Source organism: Salmo trutta, chromosome 13, assembly GCF_901001165.1.
Source record: "Salmo trutta chromosome 13, fSalTru1.1, whole genome shotgun sequence".
Classification (NCBI taxonomy): Eukaryota; Metazoa; Chordata; class Actinopteri; order Salmoniformes; family Salmonidae; genus Salmo; species Salmo trutta.
The window spans coordinates 23,859,482-23,867,844 of record NC_042969.1 but is presented as its reverse complement, the minus strand read 5'-3'; positions in this window follow the sequence as shown (position 1 = coordinate 23,867,844).

The window sequence follows — 8,363 nt, the reverse complement described above, 5'->3', positions numbered from 1 at the left end:
CTTAGTTGTTTTGAGTATCTGTACTTAACTACACTATTCAAATTTTTGACAACTTTTACTTTTACTTCACTACGTTCCTAAAGAAAATAATTTACTTTTTACTACTTACATTTTCCCTGACACCCAAAAGTACTAGTTACATTTTGAATGCTTAGCAGGACAGAAATTGGTCCAATTCATGCACTTATCCCTGGTCATCCCTACTTCCTCTGATCTGGCGGACTCACTAAACACAAATGCTTCGCTTGTAAATGCTGAGTGTTGGAGTGTGCCCCTGGCTATTCGTAAATACATTTTAAAAATACAAGAAAATTATGCCGTCTGGTTTGCTTAATATAAGGGATTCAAAATGATTAATACATTTACTTTTGATACTTAAGCATATGTAAAACCAAATACTTTTACACTTTACTCAAGTTGTACTTGTAACGCCCTGGCCATAGAGAGGGGTTTTTTGTTCTTTCTTTTTTTTGACACAAACACACCGGTTTGTGTCATGAACTGCAACGCTGCTGGGTTTTTCACGCTCAACAGTTTCCTGTGTGTATCAAGAATGGTCCAACACTCAAAGGACATCCAGCCAACTTGAAACAACTGTGGGAAGCATTGGAGTCAACTTTGGCCAGCATCACTGTGGAACGCTTTTGACACCCTGTAGGGTCCATGCCCCGACGAATTGAGGCTGATCTGAGGGCAAAAGGGGGTACTCAATGTTAGGAAGGTATTCTTAATGTTTTGTTAACTCAGTTTATAATATAATATATATAAAATATATGCCATTTAGTAAATGACTTACAGTCATGAGTGTATACATTTTTACATATGGGTACTGTTGTCTCCCACTCCATGATTGATGGTTCCTGTGTCCAGTAATATATTTCCAACCAGAAATTGGTAAAATATTTAGAGCAGGAGGAAGCATACCATACCATACCATACCATACCATACCATACCATACCATAACATACCATGAAGTTAATGGCAGTTATTCTGAAACAGGTTACAATCTCTCAGAGTTGATAGACTCAAGGCAACATATTTTCCCCTGATTTGAAAAAAAGGAAAATGTCTTGATGCTGAATTCTGTGAAATGTCAGGCTCAGTCTCATACTCCTGAAGTGTAGGCTGGCTTTGGCTGCGTTTCTCCTCCAGTGCATCCAGCATGTGACAGCGCCTCTGTATCCAGGGCTGTCGCAGGAGGCAGGGCGGAGACAAGTGGATGATAGGTCCTGACAGGTCTCTGGCCGTGCACCGGGAGCGGGGAGATAAGGCTTTTGTCACGCCCCATGCCACAGCCTTCGAATGGCCCCTATCCCCACACCTCCCACAGACAGACAGATAGACAGACAGACAGATCCTCCCATGCTAACTGTTTTCACACTCTGATGGGCTACAGCAGGGACCAGGCAGGTGTGACATGAGCGTAGCGTTTACAGTTAGGGAGGGAGGGACAGACAGACAGACAGACAGAACATGGATCTGCTCCATCCTCCTCTTTTCTCTGGGTCAATCCCATCTCTTTATTTTCAGGCTGCCTTTCATAATTTTAGCAACATACGCCTCCATCATCTTTTCTCGGCCAAGACAATATAAGCATATTCATTCTCTGTTAAATACTGTATTTAGCATGGGCATTTGAGAACTTTCACTGTCTACAATCTAATAATACGTTGGAATTCATCTGATATACAAAATGTTCTCTCTTTTCCCTCGCTGTCAGAGTTCTAAGTCACCATATTGGCGTCTACAATCTGTTAAATCTGTAGTGTCCTCCAGTCTTTTCACATTAGCAGCAGCCAGTACGGTGTTTGTATGCGGTTAGCCCAGGATATTTTCTTCCCAGTGGGAAGGGGAAGGCATTTCCCTCTGGATCCAGCAGGGAGCACTCCTCCACAGCAGCAGGACGAAGCGGGAGGTCGAAGAAGCCGGAGCGCGTCAGGTGGGATCCATCTGGGACACACAACTCACAGTCGGGGAAATGACAAAACAGTGTACATGTAGCTATATTCTGCCGGTGGCGTCTGACTGCTGCTCAGAGGCAGTGTGTGTCTCTGGCTGTCAGGCTGAAGGGTGTGTGAGGCCCATTCATATGAGCTGGACGACACTGAATAGTAACGTGCTGATAAACACTTCCAGAACTCTTTTTCTCTCAGTCTAGAGTCTGTCTATCCATTTTTCCTTCCTTTGGTCTCCTCCATTCATCCCTCTATAAATGTGGTGCTGGTGACAAATAGCAAATGTGTATTTCAAACAGGAAATTATTGCATCAGGATCATGCATAGCAAAAATATTTTTTGACTGTCTTCCTATGTCAGCAAGAATAAGCAAAACACAAATTCGGCCATGATTTGGGGTGGACATTCCATAAACACTAACGTTTGACAGAACTAGCATTTTGTGAGATGTATGGACAAATGGCAAACGGGAACAGGCTTTGGGAGCATGTGTCAGATTGCCGGTATATGACTGGCCCAGATGGGTGAGTGACAGCAGTGAGGCTTCACACCTTCACCTTGTCAACAGATAGTAGATGGATGGTTCCTTCAGGTGGTTGAGTGGCTGGACAGTGTGGATGCAGCAGCATCCAGATGGCTCATTACTACTGACAAAACTTTGTTTTATCCCCCATGTTCACTAAAAGGTCACCGTCTCTGCTGGTTCCTTCCCATACTCTGGGCGGGAGGGGGTTATTGAGCGCTAATTCGTTTGTTTTTCTAATTTGATGTGACAGTGATAGTAAGGGAGGTAGCATCTTACAGTTCTTCAATTAATTCCATACTCCTTTGATATTGCAACTTTTCATTTTGCATGGAAGATTCTGTAGATGTGTATTCTAGTTTGTTCTAAGTAGGCTATTCAAACATATTTAAACTTTATACAACAGGTGGGTCTAATCCTGAATGCTGATTGGTGTCCAGTGTTTGGGTCCTGTGATGCTCTGTGTGCTCAGACTGCAGGAGGCTGTAGGATGGCAGGGCTGGTGTATGTGGACCCCAGGGTGCATTGGCTCCCAGCACGGCCACAGTCAGCCTCAGACAGCAGCCACAACCATCCTCAGATCAGCCTGAGAGCGTTTAATGAGGCCTGGCTTGGCTGTACTCACACCAGCAGCTCCCATGAAGCTCAGCGGTACGTTCATGCTACAAGAATTAGGAGGGACAGAATGTTTGGGCCCTTTTCTCCTCCTCAGTCTATGACTAATCCCGTCATCCCGCAGAAAACACTATCATTATCAATTCCCCTGGATCCAGTGGCAGGATTTCTGTGATTCTGTTCTTCAAAGCCTCTCCATCTATGTGGTCATTATTTCTGCTGGGGAATGTTCTCTCTGGCTCCACACAAACAGATGATGCCAGAAATGAAAAGAGCTAAGGGAAAAATACAAAGGGAGAAAAAAAACATTCAAAAACTAACACAGAGATTTCACCACAAGAAAATAATTGATGGTTTATAATACAATGCAGGTGGTGGTGGTATAGTCTTTCATAGGACATGCTGATAACTACATCATGGTTATTCTGACATGTTGAGGATGACAGGCAGACTGCCAATGGCACATATAGAATTGTGGCGTATCTGCTTTGATTGTTTAGATATGGAACGGCTTCTACAAATGTAACATTGTAACATTTATTCATATTGGCATTCTGTATCCCACATGCCTCTTCTATCTTGGACAGTCACTGTCTGCAGCGCCAGGATCTGTAGAATATCCCCTTGATTTGTTTAGTTATGGGATGGCTACCAGGACATTTACAATGAGATAAAACACCATTGCATGTATTCCACAGTAGTTTATTATTTTCATTGTTTGTTATTGGAGCTTTGAGCGCACAAAAACAGTATTGAAAAACCTATCAATGCCAACAAGATTTCACTGTTGAAATTAGCCAGAGGCACTTCGGTTTTGTGCACAGCATTATAGCTTTCTCTCTATTTTCACACTCTGAAAGCGTTCTGGACGACTGCTACTTAAGAGGGGCTTTCTAGACAAAAGAAAAGCGACAGAAGAGAATATGGAGTGTACAGTGAATAGCACTGGGCATGGCTTACAAACAAAGAAAAATTACACCAGTCACTCAGCGGCACAGAACTAATACTTATGTTATTTGGCCACTGTTTTGAGAGAAAATAACCAAAGGCATGTTCATATCAAGTGCAGCCAGTCGATGCATTTGTCAAACGTATATTGAATTTGGGGTGGAAAGTGGGGTGGGCTAAGGTAAATAGCTGTTGAATAGGTTTGCAAAAGGAGGGGTTCATTCTATTCCATTCAAATCTTCAATTCTGCCACACAAAAATACTGTAATTTATAATGAAGAAATGTAATAATGCACCCAGAGAGTCAAATGATTTTCACTCTGACAGCCAGGAGTTGTCAGACTGGAGAGAGAGAGAGAGGATTATTCTCTGTGCCTGACAATAGCTAATTAGCATCTGTCACTCAGCAGGCAGGATTGCCGTGGAGAGGTTGATGTAGTGCCCCGCTGCAATGCTACTGCCAATTATCAATGAACACATTGGAGAGTCTTGTTAAAGAGTTGTGCTCATATAGGAGAGCACATTTACAACATTCAAATGACTATATTCTTGGGACCATGAAAAGAAAGGCAGTTTAACACCGTTTCTCTAGAAATTGCATATTCACATCAACACTTTTTATGAGCTGAATATATGACACACACAGGTCGAGTGATGATGTTGCTTAGGCCTGTTGTGGAACTCATGCGTAACGCATTAATGTTGTGAGCCAAAATACTCAATCAGAAATGCAATGATACCAGCTAAATGGATCCAGCCAACCAACAGTCACCTTCAGGGAGCTTTGACTGGACCTATGGGTTTGTCATGTTTACTTATTAAACTGCCAGACATTGGTAGCATACACTGCTGCAGTCTGACAGGATGACTTTCATCAGACTCACCTTGATGTAGTCTCCACCTCCCCCCCAGTCAGTCAGGTAGGATCCTGAGCCTCCAGCTCCCACCCCTTTCAGTCAGGTAGGATCCTGAGCCTCCACCTCCCACCCCAGTCAGTCAGGTAGGATCCTGAGCCTCCACCTCCCACCCCAGTCAGTCAGGTAGGATCCTGAGCCTCAACCTCCCACCCCTTTCAGTCAGGTAGGATTCTGAGCCTCCACCTCCCACCCCAGTCAGTCAGGTAGGATTCTGAGCCTCCACCTCCCACCCCAGTCAGTCAGGTAGGATCCTGAGCCTCCACCTCCACCCCAGTCAGTCAGGTAGGATCCTGAGCCTCCACCTCCCACCCCAGTCAGTCAGGTAGGATCCTGAGCCTCCACCTCCCACCCCAGTCAGTCAGGTAGGATCCTGAGCCTCCACCTCCACCCCAGTCAGTCAGGTAGGATCCTGAGCCTCAACCTTCCACCCCTTTCAGTCAGGTAGGATCCTGAGCCTCCACCCCCCACCCCAGTCAGTCAGGTAGGATCCTGAGCCTCCACCTCCACCCCAGTCAGTCAGGTAGGATCCTGAGCCTCCACCTCCCACCCCAGTCAGTCAGGTAGGATCCTGAGCCTCCACCTCCCACCCCAGTCAGTCAGGGAGGATCCTGAGCCTTCACCTCCCACCCCAGTCAGTCAGGTAGGATCCTGAGCCTCCATCTCCACCCCAGTCAGTCAGGTAGGATCCTGAGCCTCCACCTCCCACCCCAGTCAGTCAGGTAGGATCCTGAGCCTCCACCTCCCACCCCAGTCAGTCAGGTAGGATCCTAAGCCTCCATTTCACCCTGTGAGCCAGGGTTGAGGAGAGTTGAGATTGCGGTAGGAACAAGCTGACACGAAGAGAGACGTGAGAGAGATAATTAACTCTGAAATTACAGTGGTATAATTAGGAGATGATCCCCCTCAGACCATATCAGCTTAGCCCATAATGACTCTTATTCATTTTAGGGAGATGAAAAGGGACACGGAGACAATTGCAGGGCCTCCTCTTGCTCTGATGAGGTATTTTCCAATCACTTCTCACAGCTTCTGACAAGTGATTTAACCACAGGCAATTTCAACAAACGGCTGCTATGATGTGCGTCTCTCGCAGTGAATTGTGTCCATGGGTGGACAAAGCGATTGGGAAAATTGTTGATGAAAAATTGAAATGTTTTATTTTTCACCCAAGTATGGAAGGATGATGAAGCCATCTATTTTAAAACATCATTTTGATAAGTGTGTATAAAGATATTCTACATCATGTGTACAGTGTATGCACTGTCAAATCTACACACACACTGTACTGGGTACTGTATGGTCTTCAGTGGTAAGGCAGTGCAGGTTGATGCTTCAGATGAGGATTTGGGAATGGTGCTCTCCCTCTAGCCTAGCTGCCAGTGTAACTCTGTGTTTCCCTGCAGCCAGTTTATGGGTCAACAATCTAAATGCAGGGGGGCTGGGAGGTTCTGGGAGGCTCTGGGAGGCACTGGAGGTTCTGAGAGGTACTGGGAGGCTTGTGGGAGGCACTGGGAGGCTTCTGGGAGGCACCGGGAAGTACTGGGAAGCACTGGGAGGTACTGGGACGCTTCTGGGAGGCACCGGGAGGCACAAATGCAATTTGATTTGATTTTATCATGCTTTATACGATGTTTCGTTGAAATTGTATTATTTAGCATTTCCCTAAGGCTGTTTGTCTTTTTTTCTGGGTATAACCCAGTACTGTGGTGAATTGGCTGTGTAGTTGAATAAGCCTTTAGTCATGATAAAGGAGATGTCTGCTGCTCTGAAAGGCAACATTTCCCATGTGAGGCAAGGTGTGCTGTGTACCTGAGCACCCTGGCATAACGACCAACACAATGAATTATCCCCCCCCCCTCTCCTGTCCTCTGCTTTACCACTGGCCATACAGAACAGGCAATTAAGCAGACACTACTTATTTCCATTTGGGCCATATGGGTTCCAGATGATTCCTCCTGATACTAGCTGGCTAACAGAAGACCAAGTTGTTCTAATCGCACGCCATCCAGAAAGCCATTTGGGTCCCAGAGTGTGTCTGACCGAAACCTAGGTCAATTTACTATTCTGGAAAATGAATACAAACTCGGGGGCATATGCCATAAATCCTAATAGACTCCCAGCCTTTACATGTGAGGGGGAGAGATGTATCATAATAAGGCTTTGTATTACCTTTGGCACCACATGGTAGCCAGGTAAATCATGAAACAGTTATGTAGGCTAACATGTCTCTTTTACTGTGGCCGACACTCCTGCTCCATATTACAGGACCCATGCAGTGTGCTGTTGATGGAAGCAGACAGTCCTTCTAGACATACTGCTGATGTTTCTAATGTTTCCATCACAGCTCCCTCACTACAGTATACATTAATCTACAGAGCTGTTTCCTCCACTGCCGTGCTGCCGTGCTGCCGTGCTGCCGTGTCGCCTGTCTGTTCCCCACATGGCCTATGCAGCTATAGCGCCGCCAAATAATTTATAACAGACCTCTTTTCATTGTTATGATTACACCGGAGATTGATTGGCTCAATAAAAATATGAAATGATATCATCTGTCTCAAACATATATCCCCATTACTGTGAACCTCTATCATTTCTAACACCTCTGTCTGCTGTGAGAATGTAGAGCCCAATAGGTCACGGTGCTGTCAACAACACCCATTTATTCAGTCAATATGGGTCATAGATACTCTAAACACAACTCATGAACTTGCCCTAGTCTATGATCAGTCAATATGGGTCATATATACTCTAAACACAACTCCTGGTCCAAGCACAGTCGTGAAGAGGGCATGACAAAACCTATTCCCCCTCAGGAGACTGAAAAGATTTGGCATGGGTCCTCAGATCCTCAAAAGGTTCTACAGCTGCACCATCGAGAGCATCCTTACTGGTTGCATCACTGCTTGGAAATGGCAACTGCTCGGCCTCCGACCGCAAGGCACTACAGAGGGTAGTGCGAACGGCCCAGTACATCACTGGGGCCAAGCTTCCTGCCATCCAGGACCTCTATACCAGGTGGTGTCAGAGAAAGGCCCTAAAAATTGTCAAAGACTCCAGCCACCCTAGTCATAGACTGTTCTCACTGCTACCGCACGGCAAGCGGTACCGGAGCGCCAAGTCTAGGGGCTTCTAAACAGCTTCTACCCCCAAGCCATAAGACTCCTGAACATCTAGTCAAATGGCTACCCAGACTATTTGCATTGCCCCCCCCCCCCTCTCCATACCACTGCCATTCTCTGTTGTCATCTATGCATAGTAACTTTAATAACTCTACCAACATGTACATACTACCTAAACTAACCGGTGCCTCGGTGCCTCGCACATTGACTCTGTACCGACACCCTCGTATATATTGTTATTTTCTACCGCTGCTCTTTAATAACTTGTTACTTTTATCTCCTATT